Source organism: Pungitius pungitius, chromosome 20 (genome assembly GCF_949316345.1).
Source record: "Pungitius pungitius chromosome 20, fPunPun2.1, whole genome shotgun sequence".
In the NCBI taxonomy this organism is placed as follows: Eukaryota; Metazoa; Chordata; class Actinopteri; order Perciformes; family Gasterosteidae; genus Pungitius; species Pungitius pungitius.
In genome coordinates, this window is record NC_084919.1 from 12,506,079 (window position 1) to 12,525,257 (window position 19,179).

The 19,179-nt window shown below is 41.9% G+C and overlaps 1 protein-coding gene across 4 annotated transcripts in view; it reads left to right on the forward strand.

Moving 5' to 3' along the window:
• The first annotated feature begins 7,871 nt into the window (after nt 1-7,871).
• The window catches only part of tab2 (TGF-beta activated kinase 1 (MAP3K7) binding protein 2), a 32,539-nt gene continuing 21,231 nt past the window's right edge, over nt 7,872-19,179 (forward strand). For all 4 annotated transcript variants that reach the window (XM_037449692.2, XM_037449694.2, XM_037449695.2 and 1 more), the window contains exon 1: nt 7,872-8,244. The gene's annotated coding sequence lies outside the window, so the exon portion shown is untranslated. The remainder of the gene's footprint in view (nt 8,245-19,179) is intronic.

Genomic DNA, 19,179 nt, shown 5'->3' on the forward strand with positions numbered 1-19,179 from the left:
TGCAGATCACCGCTTCATCAAGCGGCTCTTTAGCTCTTTAGCTCGTTGGGTGCAGGGGAAGAAAAACTCTGGCTCTGCCCTTTTCAACATACTATGCTATGACTTTTTACAGACTTTTATTGTATACTTTTCTAAATTCAAAATGATTTTTAATTCATTTTTAACTCTCTGTTGATATTTTAAATTCATTGGTAATATACATTTTTTTTAAACTATATACTATGACTAATTTCCTTAATCATTAGCATTTCTCTTTCTTCTATAGCGCTTTTGTTGCTGTATTATAGGATTAGTTTTGGCACACTATACTTTCATTTTTGACATACTGAAGGGTTTATAAGCTTTAACTACTCTTAAATTACTTTTGACAAAAACTTTGACTTAATGAATTACTGGCAACATTACTTTTTTGCTAAATTGTCTTTTTTTTTTCTCTGACATATACTTAATTAAAAAATTACCGGAGTAAAAAGTTGTTGGTATGTTTTTTACGGTAAAAGGGACGATGATAAGGTTCACAACGAAAGTTGACACAAGCGGGATGTAATACAGACTGTGTGTCGCGCTTTCGCAGGCCCGCGAATGCGCGACACACAGAGAGTGCATTTTGGGATTTGTAGTATTATGGTGATGCGTGCGATATACGAATTATGAGTTTGACACATGTGATCTACCGTTAGCTTGCTTCTTGCTTTAGCTACGACCCAATGTTACGGAAACGAATTTTTACGCTCTGCAAGTGGAAAAACAAATATATCGCGACATCTGCAGGTTTAATGAGTTCAACAAAGCAAAGATAGGGGCCCGTGCAGAGGGACAGCGCAGCATTGATTCATTCTAAAGCCAGACAAAAGGTGTACAGCTATTCAGCCAGGGGCATCCCAGACAGAAGGCCATTACTGAATCCATAATACAGGACCTCATCATTTCATGCAACCTACCTCTGTCTTTTATTGACAAGCCTAGCTTCAGGAATGTTATGTCAGTGGTAGAGGAGAGATACTGCCCTGAAACTGTATGCTAATACTATTAAATTACATGTCATTTAGCTGACGCTTTTATCCAAAGCGACTTACAATAAGTGCATTTCCACATAGAGATACAAACTCAGAAGAACAAGTTACAAGAAAGTACAATTTTCATCAAATAATAGAAAAGTGCCATTATAAGTACAATTTAAGTGCTACCATTTGCTAGTGTTTTAGTCAAGGTAGAGTCTAAAGAGGTGTGTCTTGAGTTTTCAACGGAAGATGTAGAGGCTCTCTGCAGTCCTGATGTCATCAGAGAGCTCATTCCACCATCTGGGAGCCAGGACAGCAAAGAGTCGCGATCTCGCCGAGTGCTTTTCTCTCAGTGAGGGAGGAACAAGCAGCTTGGGAGGTGTCGATTGGCTATAATCAAACAGGTAACCCTCTAATTCTTGAGCAACAAAGTTACAGCACCTTATATAAATCCCTGACATGACAAAGTGGATAACAGGTCATTCTTTCCTTGAGCAAGGAAGTTAACTAAGTTACCTAAATCCACCAGGTGTACTCATTATGGCAGCACCATGCACCACCTGAAATGAACCTTGCCTAATTTTACTATTTTCCTAATGTATTTTTGTCGTTTCGTTCACCTCCTTTTCTCTAATTGGCTCTACTAACGCAGAGGCTTCATCCTTCGTCAGTTTGTTTAAATTCAGGTTTTTAAAAAAATCTCGCATGGAACAGTTTATCCCCAGTCCTTTTTAATCTATATATCGATGATTTTTCCAAGCAGTTGAAAGTCTGTAATACTGGGTGCATTAATGATTAATGAATCATTTTATGTATCCAGATGGTCTTGTGATTTTTAGCCCAAGCAGTGCTAAAAGTCTCCAGCAGCTCCTTAATACATGTACTGTCTATGGTGTGGAATATGATGTAAAATACAATGCCAGGAAGAGTGCTATTTTAAATTGTCTGATAATCAAGTTGTTTCCTGTGATAAGGTCAGATATCTTGGACATCTATTACAGAAGAGATGGCCGCTGATGATATTTATAGGTAATGTCATAAGAAAGACAAGTCTACAGAGACTCCAAGTAGCATAGTGTATTGTAATTATCCTGGGTTTGTCAAATATAAAGTTATAAAGTAATAATGATGTCTATAAAGACTTTACCTGGCATCTAAATAAGGCACCAAAATCAGAGTTTCTATTCGGTCCGGTAGATAACGGCCATTAAGACACCTGTACCGCACAGAAAAACCTGTTCCTTGCCCCTCATGTGTCACCAGTCTGATTGTCTCTCCTGATTGTGTCCACCTGTTCCCACACTTCCCTCATGTGTACTTATAGTCTGCGTCTCCCCTTCTCCTGTGCCAGTGTGTCATGTCAGTTTGTCCTGCACACCCGCCTCACGCCAAGAGTCAGGCCCAGGTCATAGTGGAGTCTGTCCCGAACCATTGCGGGCCTTTTTTTTGTAGTATTCCCTTATATCCTCGGTAAGAGATTTTTGGTTTTTGCGTTTGATTTTTTGAACGTTTCAGCTCTTTGTTTATTCAGAGCACTTTTCGGTTTCCCCATTGTTTAGTATTGCCCAGCGCTACTAGTCAAGTCTGAGTGTTTCCCCGCCCATCCCTCTTTCGGAAGAGTTTTTTGTTTCCAGGGTTTCTCCTGTGAATTTTTGTTGGAGAATAAAGCACTGTCTGCTGAACCTTCACTCTGCGTCCTCCTCCTCCTCCTCAGCCCCCGGCGTGACAATTCCAACGCATTTTCAAGTTGGATTTATTATGCCTGATTTGTCTGTTAGTTTTATTATCTGTTTGTGCTATATCTGTGCTTTAAAGTGTCTGAGTACCATGTAAAGTGCTATACAAGTGTATTATAATTACTGAATGATTTTGCTGACAAATGGTATTCATCTTAATGCACAATCTGGTATATGTATATATGTACTTGTTGTTAGAGTTTTTTAAAGTTCCTAAGTTACTAAAAATTCAAATGTTCTGAGACCATTATATTGCCTGTAGTACATTCATCAAATATACAGTACAATACATACAACATAGTGTACCTATAATGTATATCAGAATGATAACATGGAATGGATGTGGTTCAAAGTAGCCCTAGGTGGGAGGGGGGGGGGGCAAATTTTAGTATCGCCTAGGACAGCCAATGGGCTAGAGCCAGCCCTGGGTGCAGCAACCAAATGGGATCATTTGCGTTAACACGTTTTGCTGAGCTCCTTCCAAAGCAATAAACTTCCTCCGAATGGTGGCGACGGCCTCCGCTGCACGAGGCCGTCGATCGAGCAAGTTGTGTCAGAACTCCCAAGGCCGGTGCCAAGTCTCAGCTTGTCCGTGCTGGCTTCACTCAGCAAAACCCACGATCCCCATAAAGAGAAATGAGTGTAGCGCTCACTTGAGTTGACACATCCCTTGGAATGTCTCGATGGTGGATATAAGTGCTTGAATCGACCAGACGCACTCTTGTGTAATGTGTGCGTGCGTGTGTGTGTGTAACCTTCAGAAACAGCATTAGGATCAGTAGCTGGGTGCTGATATGCAGTGTCTCGGAAAATGTACAGCTAACGGTGGCTCTATGTCACATGTTGCGTTTGTAATGCTGTTTTGATATGTTCGTCATGCTTAGGGCCGGCTCTAGCCCATTGGCTGCCCTAGGCGATACTAAAATTTGTGCCCCCCCCCCCTCCCACCTAGGGCTACTTTGAACCACATCCATTCCATGTTATTATTCTGATATACATTATAGGTACACTATGTTTTATGTATCGTACTGTACATTTATATTTGATGAATGTACTACAGGCAATATAATGGTCTCAGAACCTTTTGAGTTTTTAGTAACTTAGGAACTTTACAAGCTCTAACAACAAATGATTTAGCTATCTGGCTTTATGTGTCCCTCGTTTATACATTCTGTGTTGTCCCTGCCAAATAAATACAAATAAGACTTAAAAGATAAATTAAAAAGCACAGACCTTTATCAAACTAGAATTTGAAATACTATCAAATGTGGGCATATGTGCTATCAGTGCAAAAGTGCAATAAACAAACTAAAAATAAAGTTAAAATAGTTGTGATGGCGACTTTTTCCATCCTGTTATTTGGGAAAGGTGAAATCTGGATTGGTATGATGTGGTCCTCTCCTGACTAATTCAGTTCCCACTATGTCAGACAGGCTTGGCCAGTTAGCAGGATCAATCGGTTTGAGAGTTCAAGGTGGCTTCCACCTCTGTGAGGATGGTGGTCAGTTCTTCAAAGCTGAGGGAAGCTCGTCCTAACACCTTTCTCAGGCAGGTTTTCACTGACCAGTCGAGTTGTTCCCAGAAACCACCCCACCAGGTGACTTGTTCAGCGATACATCGCCAGCGTATACCCCTCTGTGAGAAGTATTCTAGGAGCTGTGGGTCTTTGATACTTCTCCACACTCGGAAAATGAAAAGCTTACTTGTCTCTTCTCATTCTTCATCCCCTTCTTTCTCTCCTTATTGCCTTGTTTCGTTGGCCATCCAAAGTTCCTCATCAGCTCTGCAGAGAGGGTCGGCTGCGATCTGCAGTCTCTTCAGGACCCCGAAGCAAGCCAAAAAGATTGTAGCTGACCCCTCTGACCCCGGACAAAAACTGTTTGTTCCCACGCCATCTGGCGGGAGACTGAGGTCCATCAGCACTAAGACGTCACGCCACACAAACAGTTTCTTCCCGTTGGCAGTCCCCCACTGACAGATCTATCATCCTACCGTTCACTTTCTTCAAGCTCCACTGTACAAACACTTGTCACTTTCTGGTGCACTTTATTTTTTAAACTTAACTTTTTTAACTCTAAATTTAAAACTAACCCATAGCATTATATTTTATTCCTCTTGCACTATGTTGTCTTGTCCATTGTCGAACTGTCTGCTGTCATGCACCAACCGCCAAGTCAAATTCCTTGTATGTCTGACATATTATGGTAATAAATGTTTCCTGATTGCTTATTTCATGTCAGGTTTTGCTGTGGTTAGCGGCCCTTTTAGACCAGAACCTGTGCGTTCCAATACCAAGACCAGTCTGCTATTTTGTAGGTCAAAATGAAAGCTCCCAACACCGAAAACATATTACAATGTACTACTTTATCCAGTCATATCCAGTCAGACAACATGCTTTCCTGGCTAATCTGCGTCCACATCTATCCCTAAGCAGCCACTATGTGAGCAAGAAGGTCAAAAGTTAAGGGCAGGATTGTATGACCAAGGATTATATACCAACAAAATCCATAAAGGATCGACAAAGTTCTAAATCCATCTGCGGATTGTCAGTTTGACTTTAAGGGTGGGAGATGGTATATGGCGCGCCGCATCACACCACTCACTCCCAGTGGCTCTCAGAGCAGCCTCCAACTGAAGCTCGGTGCTTACACCCGATAGACCAGATCAGTAATACATTATTTTCCTGGATTTGAGATAAATGACCATGTGATTACCGTGACAGTTCTGAGAACATGTAGCGCTTTATCATAGCCAGAGAACTTTCTTTCTATTTGAGTATCATCAGATTAGGTTGCAGCAAAAGGCTTGAGAAGTAAGTGAGTCTCCCAGATTTACATATTATCTGACCCATTATAGAATTAAACAACAGACATAAGAATTATTTAAAGACATGATATAGGTATGTAGATTATGCACAAGACCCTCCTCACTGACTGAGCTGAAACAAGAGTGATGCCTGCACGCTTGCAATAAACCACCCATTAACTTAAATGAAGAACATTGCGTCAAAATATCTTATCGGAAAATATTCTAATATTGTACATGACAAAAAAAAACTTAAATACACATAAAAATGTGTTCCTTTTAGCATTTGCTAGCATATATATTATCAAGAAGCTCTAAATGTATACATTTTACACAGTGCATTTATTGAATATTATTCGTAAACATGTAATTTTTTATTCAAGTGTGCTTGTGCACTTATTGAACGATTTGGGGTGTTGTGGGTAACGTTTTAAGATTTGCTGCTCTGTGCTGTGCACCCTGCCGCCCCACGCCCCCCTTCATCACATAACTGGATCGAGCTTGTTAGCACCGAGCAATCCTCGGACCGTGAGAACCGGGCCTCTTTCCATGCCAAGAATGTGGGTGGTCCGGTGCTTTTATCTGAGCAGAGCGGGCTAGCAGCAGCAGCACTGGAACGCACCAGCAGGGTTTTTTTCTTTTGTATTTTTTTATGTCGGATTTATCTTCTGCTTAATGTCACTCTTGTAATCGTGTGTCTACGTGTGGCATGTCCATTTTTCAGGCCTCTCAGAAAAAACTGGGAAAATGCAAGCATTCATTCAATTCATTTTATTTTCTATAGCCCAAAATCGCAAATTACAAATTTGCCTCAGAGGGCTTTACAGTCTGTACACATGCAACATCCTCTGTCCCGAAACCCTCACATCGGCACAGGAAAAACTCCCCAAAAAATGAAAAAACCCTTAGAAACCTTAGGGAGAACGTGAGAGGAGGGATCCCTCTCCAGGGATGGACAGCCTGCAATGGATGTCATGTGTACAGAATCAACAATGTAAAAGATGTATAATACATTCAATTCCTCTAACAGAAATGATACAAGTAATTGCAAGTGTACAGCAGGACCACTGCAGGGACAACCACCATCAGGTCGAACCACCATCCACAGGGGCTTCTGTGGGGAGGGAGAGCAGAAAGATGTTGGTGTATGATGACAGTAATATGAATCATATTGTTCATCCGTTTCAGTCACCGGAAATTCCTGTGAATTTTTATTCTGCTGGCTTTTTTTTTGCTGATTCACTCGCCTGACACATACTCCCCCCAACCCTAGCCCCCATAAGGCATTGTGCACAGTGATGAATACTCTGGTCTGGACAAGAGACTCCACTGTGCCGTCAATTTGGCGCTCGCACTGAAGGGGATTTCAGCTCCCTCTGGGGCTTCAAACAGAGGGCCAAAGGGGTCAGAGTCTGTGCAAGATAGCAGGGGCCCACGGCTTGTGTCTGTGAGTTACTGCGTTACGCCAACACAAGAGATGCCATATCCTCAGGCAGGTCAGCCAAGAACAGAAGTGTTGTCACATAGTTGTTGGAGGATAGTATAGTGGACTGAGAGACATTGCTATCCTAACAGAGCCGCTCTGCTACCTGGATGAAAATACTAACTGAATACAGAAAACCCAAACAAACATGGTGGAACTGTAGAAACACACTCTGGGCTGATGCACTTTCAATTGGTACTGGACAGCCCTTCCACTGCATAAGTGGTCAAGCAAAGTGTGTTTAGCATCTCTGATGAGGGAACGCGGGTTGATTAGTTTTCAGCCGTTTTTAGTTCCTTTCAACCATACTTCATAACAAACAACACTCATGTTTCTAATCGGAGAACACATGAGAGGTAACTTTAAAGAGTCCAAGAAGGGCCTGGAATGTGTTTTCTCAAGTATATTGAATATGGGAGGTGTCAATAAGTGGTAGAAGGAAGCTGCTTTCCTTCAAGTATGGAGGGAAACTCATCTCACTCATTAATTCCTGCCTACACTCACTCTGTAATAACATGTTCTGTGGTGATAATGTATTGATTGCGGTGGGAAATTCTCTTTTTGCTTACATTTCATACCACTGTATTAATAAAATAGTTTTTATCATTGACCGGTTGTCATTTTTCATTTTTGAACAATCAGACTAATGCAGTGATCACAACTTTTGCAGAGTTTTCATTCCGTAAACAGTAAAAAATGATTTAAGTCTTGTTTACTTCTTTGTTCTAGCATCTTCTACAGGCGCAGGGTGCTTGGCTCATTTATGTAATCACAACTCTCTGCTCCCTCCCAACAACTTTGTGAAACTTGAAAAAGAAAAAAAAAAACAGCTCGTCTTCTCGCGATAGGACCTTGCATATGCAGCCGCCATATTCCGTGACAGTATTTTGATTCGTATCTGCTGGAAGTCAGGAAAAAGAGAAAAGTAAAGGGCTTTTGAGGGGAGGGAGGGGGCTGAAGAATAGGAGCTGTCAAAAAGTTGTTCCCGAGTCTCTGTCAAACGGCGCAGAGCTGAGGCTCTGTATCCCTCCCCTGAACGCTATTTGGAGGACACTCAAGGCCCGGGGCCTCGGCGCATTTCACTCTTTGTCCCCCCGGTAGTAACTAGACTCCTCGGCTTATCCTCTTCCAGCTGCGCGGCCCTCTGGAGGTCCGGTGGCGGTCTCGGGTGTAGAAGGCGGTTCAGGGAGCGGCGGCTGGCGGCAGCAGAGACGCAAAGGTACGTTAACTAAATACACTTTTGGCTAATTAGCAAAAGCCGACAGAATGTCGTTTAAATTGCAGATACTGTGAAATGCCGTTTTTAAAAAGCACTCGATCGTATCAGGCGGTCCGCGCGTGTATGTGCCTCCACCTTCACTTTGAAAGAGAACGCAGAGGAAAAAAACCTTTTCAGAAAAAGTTTTTGCCAGCAGCTAGCAGCTAGCAGCTAGCCCAGTTAGCATTAGCAGACTGAAGCGCTTGGAGGCTGTTGCCGTCTCGGAGGCGTTTGTAAATCACCGTGATGAGTTTAAAATAAATGTTTTAACTTTCCTTCCAAGTCCACTTTAATGTAAATGTCTGTGAATTATTTTGCTTCGACTTGCTTTTTGGGACTTGAGCGTAACGCTGACTTTAGCTACATGTTTTGTAGCCCACGCTAGCCTTTTTAGCCTTTTTTTCCATTGAGCTACCCTTTGAAACGTAGCGAGACTTGTGGATGGAAATTGGAAATCAGAAACCTGTTGCTACACTTTGTCAGATACGGATTGTTTGATTTTAACCTCCGATTAGTCTCAAAATAAAGCTCTTACACCTGAATTATTAAGTTTTGCACAACTTATAACTTAAGCAACGTTGACCTGACTTTAGTGGCTCTGTAGAGTTGTGCGTCACTGACTGTACATGTTGGATAAGTGTGCCTTGCTCTATGGCTCTTGTAGTTTTCATTATAAGACGAATTAAGTCGAGCACAGTGTGCATATCAGTGGCACGAGTTAAAAACTAATAGAGAAACAAAACTCACCCCTGTGTGTTGGTTGTATTTTAGTGAGTCACTTCACCTGTTTTTAACAACTTAATCACATTGTACCCTCTGGATTAGATGCTCCTGGTAGTTAGGGCTGCAGACAAAATTTCTGCTTAGTGTTTTTTGTTGTTGTTTGTATGTTTAAGTTGAACCAGTCATACGGTTCTGTTATTCTCCTGTTGTGGTGACGTCACTATATGCACCCAGCAGGTAAGTGAGGCACAGGTTGCAACATTTTACCTGTTTATAAGTGTTTGTGAGACTAGAATGACAGAATATGGTTGAGCAAGTTCCACTGCAAAAAAAACATCTGGCGGTCCACAGTAGGTCTTTCAGATATATTTCCTTCCTTTGCCTGTTTTCTTCTTTCATACTGTCTATATTTTGGTTAGCACAAATATGACCGTATCGTGACAGGATGTTTATTTGTAATCAGACTGTGCAGTAATCAAAACCTCTTTTAAATTAATTCTAGCGTTTTTGCCATTTCTGGTGGTCTTCTTTGCACCCATCTGAGTTTGATGAGAATTTGTTTCTCCACGTTGTTCGTAAAGGCTGGTCTTCATATTTCCATCCGCCACCAGTGGAATGATGCACATGTTGTTTGTGGATTAAATATGGTTCTGTATGCCCGCTTTGGCAGGTGATTGACCTTTGTCATTCACAGTCTAGGGTTCTTCTCCTCCGTCAGTCTATTAAACGCCTCCATTCTGTACTGCACTGTTGTTGCTGCCGGACTGTTGAGTGTATATCATTCATAAGGAGCTGGTGCCTGTCTTGATTCGCAGTCAACATTGCACTTCCTGACCAAAAAGCTGCCATAGCCAACTGTTTATAGGTGCAGACCCCTAACTGAAACCATGTGTGCCTGTTGCAGGGCAAATATGTTGCTGAGAGGCCTTGCTTATTTGCCACTCTGTAGAAAGGACCCAAACAAATGCTCTGAGCGTTTGTGGTAAATGCTAAGTCAAGGTTTTGGCAAGAATCCTTTACTTGTACAGCGCCCTTAAATTGCTTTGTTTGGATGTCATTAGGCACATGCTAATCGGCTACATTAATGGAACTAAAAAATGAGCGCTCTTGTGCACTCACAAGAGAGTAAGAAGTTTCCTTGATTCTTGTTGACAGAGCTGGAGAAGGAATTGGGCTCACTCCAAGTGTTCACTTCTGTACAATAAACACTTGGGTTTAAAGAACTTTTACAACAAGCTGGAGGTGTGGCATGTAGTTACTGAGGTCCCTGCTAACACTTGAATCTTCTTTCCCTGCAAAATTTGTTGCTGGCTTTATCATTTGCAGTTTGCCAATCAAAGGAAGGCGGTGAGGGGGGGGGGGGCTGTTCTTCTTTTTTGCCTTTTTTCTCCCTCTAGGGAGCTGCAGAGCAGTGGCTTCACAGTAAAAGTTAAGACAGACCTATTAAGCCAACTGGGAATGAAGAGGGTGGTGGGGAAGGATCCAACACATTATGCCCATTGGTGCAGACTCAGGAAGAGGGCTTGGGATTTTTAACCCTCCCCCACTCTTAAGTATGTGTGTGGGTGTGTGGCTGTCAAGAAGAGAGGCTCTCGTTGAAGCCCCTCCCCCTGTCGGTCTCCTGACTTCTCCTTTTTAAATGCAGTCCTCCATTACACAGGCATGGTCTTCTCCGGTTCAAAGGTTAAACTGGACAAATCAGGGCCAATACTGAACAGCCCACTGCACCTCAAGCTGTTGCCTGCCCATTTTGCAGCAATTTTACAAATCATCCACAATTATGAGAACGCATGCATACTATAATGCAAGGTAGTTGTGGATGATTAAGTAGGGCTGCACGGTATATACGAGTTCAAAACGGTATCCCTGTATAAGATCTCCTTACGGTATGAAATTCTCACATGTTACGCCATAACAACAGAAGTTGCTCTTCGGCAGGTGGCAGATTTTATTTTAATACGTCATGGTGGAGCGCCCCGAGCTATTTGTCTTGTGTATTGAGAGTGAGTCATGGTTATAAAGTTATAACAACAATGAATAACTCACAACAAACGCTCTTTACAGGGTAAAACAACACACCAGCTTGTGACACATGAACATTTTGTAATACTGATAATTTATAAAAAGTTTCCCCATTGAACTGCATGCTGGGTACATAAGTTAAGTTGGATCAGAAACCGATTTTTTGCAAAGTCTGTTGAGCCTCTGGTGCCAAAACAAGCTAACACGCCGGCCAGTTGCGAGGTTAAGCTGTTATTGCACTAGTGTTCCGGTGTAGGTGCTTTTATTGTGAAGGAGGAGAGGAAGTGGAAATAAAGTGAAGTGCAGAACTGGAGCACAGTGTTATTATTTTATTATTACCCCGAAATCTAGGCGCACAATAAACCCTCGGCTACATGAGCAATCTGGCCAGCGAGCAGCCTGGTCCTTTTCGGGGTCAATGAATGAATGAATGAATGTGTTTACTTGAAAAAGCAATACCGGGATACCGTCAGAATGTTTAATACAATTATGTGGATTTTTGGCCATACTGTGCAGCCCTATGATTAAGCTTTATTTCTTAATGGTAGAGTTCCACAAATAGATTTTTATTTCCTTTATTTTTAGAAGGCAGAACCCCTCAACGAGCTGACAATTTCACAGCCACAGTTCTGACGTTATAATTTGTCTGTAACACATCCAGCGAACGCTGTGTCAGCGGTCGTTCGGACTTTTTAAAGTCCAATTTTACCACAGCTTTAAACTTGATTGACTTTCCTGCTCTCTAACTTGGTCGGCAATGCTAGTCTGTGCGGAGCAGGTAGATTACGGTTTGGTTTATTACAGCTTGTTTACTGATCTTAGCATTTCTACTGATTGCTGCATTATTTCTACTTGATGTCAGAGGGCAAACAAACGGATAACCCTAACTGTAAGATTAGAAAAGACAGCAATGTGAAACCCAGAGACATACACATAGGCTGGTGTAACTGGCGTAAAGCCCTAAACCAGCCTCAACAATAATGAGGAGGGATTTTAATCCTCTTTAGACTCGTATCTCATAATCATAGACTACTTTATGACTTATTGTGCAACACCTGTACAAAACATATTTAATGCATAATAAAAATTAAAGTTTGGATATCCTGTAATTAATTTATTTCGGGTGCAAATTATTTGGTGAATTTAGTTTTAACCCTAAACATGTAAATCGTGCTTTTATTAGTGAACTATTTGGTGCGCGCCAATTCAGAGGTGCACGACTAAGCACTGAACACAAACCCACTACTGCGACCTTAAACTTTAGACATTCTGCAGTGTATCCTTTTTAGTGTCTCCTCATAATAGGACCATTTGAGATGTACAAACAACAATCAAAAGCATCAAGTGAACGGATGTGGTTGTTTTAATCCCAGTTGTAGGATTTGGTAACTGAGTGACCCAATCCCAGTCATTCTGTAGGGCTGAGTTTCAGAACTAGGCTTAATTTGCTCATGTTGTGTGAAAAGATACTGAGACGATAATTTGCGTGTACTCCTTGCCCTTTTGGTCAGGGCCTTTTGCAGCCTACAATTTGCAGATCCCAAGTAGTAACTGTAGCTTTAGTGTGTTAACTGCTCGCATTTTGGTTTAGGCTTTTAAACACAATTCCTGTGTGTCCAGCTGCAGGCTGCTTTACCCAGCCGCTTATTACAGAGCTGTGTGTGTGATTCAGTCCCTCACACGCCGCTGTCCCAGGTATTGTTTTGCTATTGTCATTAAAAACCTTAATTAATCTAATCTATTGTGGAACTATCCATGAAATTAATTTTACTGAATAATTACTGAATTGTTCAGGCATTATTTATCATAAGTTTGGAGACATTAAACCCAGCTACTCAGAGTTGACTCAGACTGAATTATTTGGCTAAAAAACTGAACCAAAATAGACATCTTGTGTAGATTTGCACTTGTGAATCAGGGGCAATAATTAAAGAGCAGCTCTTCATGCTAATGAAGGCAGTAATCTTAAAGTTCCCTAAAGTTTCCCTTTGCAGAAACTCGGCCCTGAAACAGGATAATATTGCAATCTATTTGCTTTTCTAAATGAAACCGGAATCACTGTTTTCTGAACAGGCATCTTTGGAAAGACTGCCGTGCAGGGGGGTATTGCACGAAACTTGCTTGCGAGGCCCTGCTCGTGCTCAAAGGTGCTTTCTACGCGCTCGCTGTTGACAGTAAGGGGGCAAAACCTGTGTGTGTGACACACACACACACACACGTGAGTGACCGAGACGGCGGGAGAGCAGGGAAAGGAAATGCAGCTGAACGAATACACTGCGTGATTTAAATAGCGGTAAAAATAAATAAATACACAAAGCGCCAATGTGTGGCGGCCGGTGTTGAATCTGTGGCAGTGCGCCACTGTTTAGATAACAAGTTCAGAAATAAAGTTATGTGTAATAATGTGAAATGACAGGGAAAAAGTATTAAACGCTTACTGATATTTATTCAATAGTTTGTACAAAAGCCTTTGTTGTTAATAACAGCTTCAAGACGCCTCCTGTTTGGAGAAACTAGTCACATGTATTGCTCTGGTGGGATTTTGGCCCATTCTTCCACACAAACAGTGTCAAATCTAGAAGGTTCCGTGGGCCTCTTCTATGAATCTTGATCTTCAGTTCCATAGATTTTCAATGGGATTTAAGTCAGGTGATTGGCTGGGCCATTCTAGCAGCTTTATTTTCTTTCTTTGAAACCAGCTGAGTTTCCTTGGCTGTGTGTTTGCGATCATTGTCCCTCGTTTCATCTTCATCATCCTGCTAGATGGCAACAGATTTCTGTCAATGCCTCTGTACATTTGTCATTCATCCTTCCTTCAATTATGTGAAGTTTGCTGAAAAGCAGCCCCACACCATGATGTTCCCACCTCCAAACTCCACTGTTGGTATGGTGTTTTTAGGGTGATGTGCAGTGCCGTTTCTCCTCCAAACATGCTGTGTATTATAGCATCCAAACAGTTGAATTGTGCTCTCATGTGTCCACACTACAGTCTCCCAGTGTTTCACTGGCTTTTCCAAATGTTGTGTGCAGCAAACTTTAAACGAGCTTCAACATGTTTTTTATTCCAGCAATGGAGTCCTGTGTGGTGAGCGTGCATACAGGCCATGGTGGTGGAGTGCATTACTTACTGTTTTCTTTGAGATAACAGCACCTGCTAATTGCAGGTCTCTTTGAAGCTCTCCACAAGTGGTCCTTGGCTCTTGGACAACTCTTCTAATCATTCTTTTCACTCCTCTGTCAGAAATCTTGCGAGGAGCACCTGGTCTAAATACATTTATGGTGAAATGATTGTCTTTCCACTTCCGTATTTCGGCCCCTACTGTGCTCACTGGAACATTCAGAAGCTTAGAAATGCGCCTCTAACCAATACCATCATTGTGTTTTTGCAACAATTGGGTGTCGAAGGTCTTGAGACAGCTCTTTGCTTTTACCCATCATGGGATGTATTGTGTGACCCCTCGGCAATGAGACCTTTTTGTAGGCCATCAGCTGGGACTGAACCAGCTGATGTTAATTTGCACTGAAGAGGGTCTGGATTGCTTTTTAATTACTGATAGTTTTCAGCTGTTGTCTTTTTTGCACCTCCCTTACTTCATGTTTTCAATACCTTTTCCCTGTGTCATTCCACTTTATTACACATAACTTTATTTCTGAACTTCTTTGTTTTGGTTTGTATGTATGTATTACTTGGGTTGTTACCAACATCTGGTGGAAATTTTATGTCAATAACTCCTTTGGAAATATATTTACTAAGAAAAATGGTGACGTTTCAATACTTATTTCACCCGCTGTATATAGTCCCGATCACCTGTGTTTTGTACTGCACCATAATGCCCCTTTTTCAACCATGTTTTGGATGAATCAGCACTTCACTATTGAGATGTGAATCCCTTTCATCACAGGCCTTTAAAAACAAGGGCCAATTCCTCAACTAGGGTGAAGCCTGCATGGTGCTGGAACACCCCCCCACTCCTCCTTCTTAACTGCTTTAATCAGTTTAGATCAAATATGTGAGGAGGCATTTTGTAAGTAATTTCTACACCATTTGTAAACTGTTAAGGCACTTACTAGACTGCACATTTTTTAAATATTTTATCTTGACCTGTTGCCAGGATCTTTTTTGTCCAGTCTTGTTTGTTCTTTGCACATTATTTTAGAAAGATATTTAGAATTAGACACTGCTCATAGAGATGTGTGCATATTGTAAAACATAATCTTGCATTGTGAAAAGGGTTTAAAATTAGACCTAGTCTTTAAGGTAAATTTACAGAGCAACATTAATTCCCTCTGCTCACTTTTACGGCAAAGAAGACTAAATAATACATTTAATCATATAGTGCTTTACACGGAAGGCTACTCAAAGACACTTTACAGTAAAACCAGTGCTTTAGCACACAGATACAGCAATAAAACCAACACATAAATCATATTAAAAGTGTACAACTTGCCTAGTATGTAGATATTTTAAAAACCCTTCCACATTCAGTCGATTGTCTGCCAGGCCTTTTCTGTTTAATTACAGCTGCCGTATTCCTTTATTTTTTGCATATTAAATGCTTCACCTCCTCGTGTGTTTCCACGATCAGTTGATGCTCAGCAGGTGAGAAATATGCTGCGCCCAGCCAGGGCTGGACTGGGACAAAAAAAGGGCCCTGGCATTTTTGCTCCGACCGGCCCGCCACAATCGGTCGGACACGACCACCAACAAGTACACTATACTTGTGGTCCCTGTAGATGTGCATATCTACTGTTCCGTTCCCCAAAACCCATACAAAGCTACAAAGAGAACTACTGTAAGTGCCATGGACCAGTAATAGGAAGAAGATCATGTTTGTATAAGAAAAACAGACTGTTCTGGCGTTCCATCACATCTTCCGGGACGCATCACCGCTAGGGTTGTCACGATACCAAAATGATGACTTTGATACTATACCTGCCAGAAATATTACGATACCCAATGCTTACGATACCACAAATACAATACTGGAATATTTATCTAATGATAGTAATAAATAAAACATCTGTAATTCATATTAGTATTAGCCCACAGCAAGATATTAATGAAAACAACATGATAAAATCATAGCATTGATTATACACGGCTATGTAGGCCTGTTGTCTGTATATGACTACATAGTCATTTCCATAAGAATGAATTACATCATTTTACAGATGTGTGTTCGAGGTGGAAAAAAACTAAAGCTATGTGGATTGGGTACATTAAAGATGGACACGCAATTTCTATGAATTTGCATCAAGTGTGTATTTGGTAAAATTTTGTGTGCATTCTGACCTCATGATCACATGGGCCCGCATGAGTGAAATTGTAGGTTATTATGCATGTTTATATTTCTGCTGGACTATTCAGTAACTTAATTGTTGTCTTGTGTTGGACTTGCTTGATGTCTGACTGTAAGGAAAGTTGTTGTCGGGCAAGCCAACACAGCTACAGGGCTGCCAACTCTGTTTCCCCGTGTGACACACCCACTCACGTCACACATCCAAATTCTCACGCTAAAAACACAATCCGCGCTGGTTTATCTGCAACCTCGCCAACGGCAAATGGCGCATCTGTGATGCTTTTTGCTCTATGCTGACTTGCTTTTTTGTCATAAAGTAAGCAAATTAACAGGTTTCATTAAGTTTAGTCGCCAGCAAGACATCTCGTTAGCAATGTTAGCAAGCTTGTTATAACACACTTGGACTTTGATGCTAGTATTAAGTGCTCTCGCGTCGGCCTCTTTGAACGCTACGTGCAGCAAATAGTCACCGATGGACCATTTACCGTCGGCGAGGTTGATGAACCAGCGCAGGTTTTTTGGAGCGTAAGAAATTTGATGAGTGGCGTGAGTGCCTGTGAAAACATGCAAAAGCGTGTGTCACACAGGGAAACCGTGAGATGGCAGCGTTGTAGCTATTATGGCTAGTTTGACAACAACTTTCCTAACACAGTCAAACATCAAGCGCAACACAAGACCAAGCCGACGGTCCTCTTTTACCCGGAGATTTCCTCTTTTTGAGGCCTAAGAAATGGATTTCCTGAGCCCACTTCTGGCATTTTTTCTTTCAACAAGCCGATGGTCGACAAAATCTCCAGCACGTGAAGGCATGTCTCCCCTGAGATAACTCTGAGTGATGGCTGCCTGTTGCATGTGAGAGCTGGTCAGCCCCGCCCATGCAGTCGATGCGTGCAGGCAGCAGAACAATGAGTGCACTCTGATTGCTTGCTTTTTTAATGAGGTACTAAAAGTGTTCAATATCGTTTTAAATGTAAGGGTACCGCGGTATCTTTTCTAGTGCAGGTACATCGTGCAACATTAATCACTGCATCACCAATGCGAGCCCCGATCCAATACAGGTCGCCTCTTTTACGAATAAACGGCGCACAGGAAGCCAGTTTGGCGGTTAATCTTTGGGCTGCGGTGCAATCAGCCGGATATGTGTAGCACTTCCTCCCATGTTGTATTGCCCTGAGAAACACCTCCGTTCGCAAGACATTTTGAACCTCATGAAATGCCTCACTGCAAGGATCTCGGCCTGGTTTGGTGTGGTCCCTTCACTTCCCTCGTCTCGTCTCTTCTCTGCTCTGAAATAAAATCCTTGTCGACAAACTAACTGCACTGATCTCCCCCGAAGCATTTCCAGACTCGTAGATGACATCCTGAACCTGCATATTGGTTTTGAGGGGCGAGAAGGCGTTTGCGGAGGAGTTGGTGTCCCTGGTTTTTGTGCGGCTTGTCTTAGAAACTACCGATGCTCGCTAGAATAAAACACTCCAATGGGGCCCATTTGTTAACTGGAAATAACATTTTTTTTATTTCTGAATGAGATTTTATTTTCACATGCAAGGAAATTAGCTTGTGTTTTGTGCAAAATATTAATAATTAATAAAATATTGATATAAAATATTCAAATGTGCAACTATATAACTGTTGAAAAAAAGCTAGGCAGACATATATTCACAAATAAATTCAATGGGATGTGCAATGGTTTATAGTATGAAGAATATGATGAATATGCTTATGAATATCATCCCCTTCAGGTTTTTTCCCCCCAGAAAGCGTAACAAGCTTTAATCCGGTGTCCTATCAGTAACCGTCCTGGGCCTTGGGCTCTTGTGCTCCTTTGCTGTCTCATTCTGAAAACATATTGTTAGGGCGTGGTGGACCGTGCGGTCCACCCCAGCCGAAAAGCCTTTGTTTGTTGTGGTTCACTGTAGCTTTGCCCACGGCAACTGCCTGTCTGGTCGCAGCAACGGCCCGTTTTTAAAAGAAGGCCCTTAGGTTTTGGAACTTTTGAAACTCATGGTTATACTCACCTGAGTTCAGGAGGAAAACAAACATTTGTTCCTGCAACACAGACACTGCCGCTCATCCAATGGAAATTGCTCAACAGCAAAAACATGGGCCCATGTAAAGCTTCCTCTTCTTGTTGGCAGTGTGAAAATTTCAATGCAGATTTTTTTTCTTTAACAATTCCAGTACAGGTTGCTGCTGTAAAAAATAAAGAAATAGAAAGAAAATTTAACAGTTGACAGATCGATTTGGGTCGCGGCTCGTCATTAAGGGGTGATGGTGGGTCCCGGAGCCAGACCAGTTGAGAACCACTGCTCTTGATTATTATGCACAACATTGATTTATCTCATTTACAAAAAAGGAAAGCAGGGAACATATGGTTCTGGTTTCCTCTCACAGCTACCTGTTTGCTACCTTTTTGTTCTCACTGTTTGAAGTTATTAAATGTTGGTAAATGATTTAACTTTTGCTGCATGTAAACTTCTGGTTTCAACTGTATGTACTCTATTTACTTACCAAGATCAGTCTTCTTGAGCCAGGGGGAGTATTTCCCATCTGACAGCCAAGCTAGGTCAAAACCTGTCCTTCGGTGTCCGCTAGCTCCTTGTTGGAGAGGGGGGAGCACGCTGTTGGTTTCCGCACTTGAACTTGGAGCAGGAGAGGTTCTCGGAGTTCTACTTGCAGGAGAGAAACATGTCCCATCGTCACCACCATGGGAGCATTAAAAAATACGCAGATATATTTGTTTGCTTGTCATGTGACATATTTTGCTCTCTGTCTCTGTGCGCATTGGAGCGGAACTCTGCTGCAAAGTGCAAAGGAGAGTTGTAAACGCGACCATGTAGAGACAGAAGTT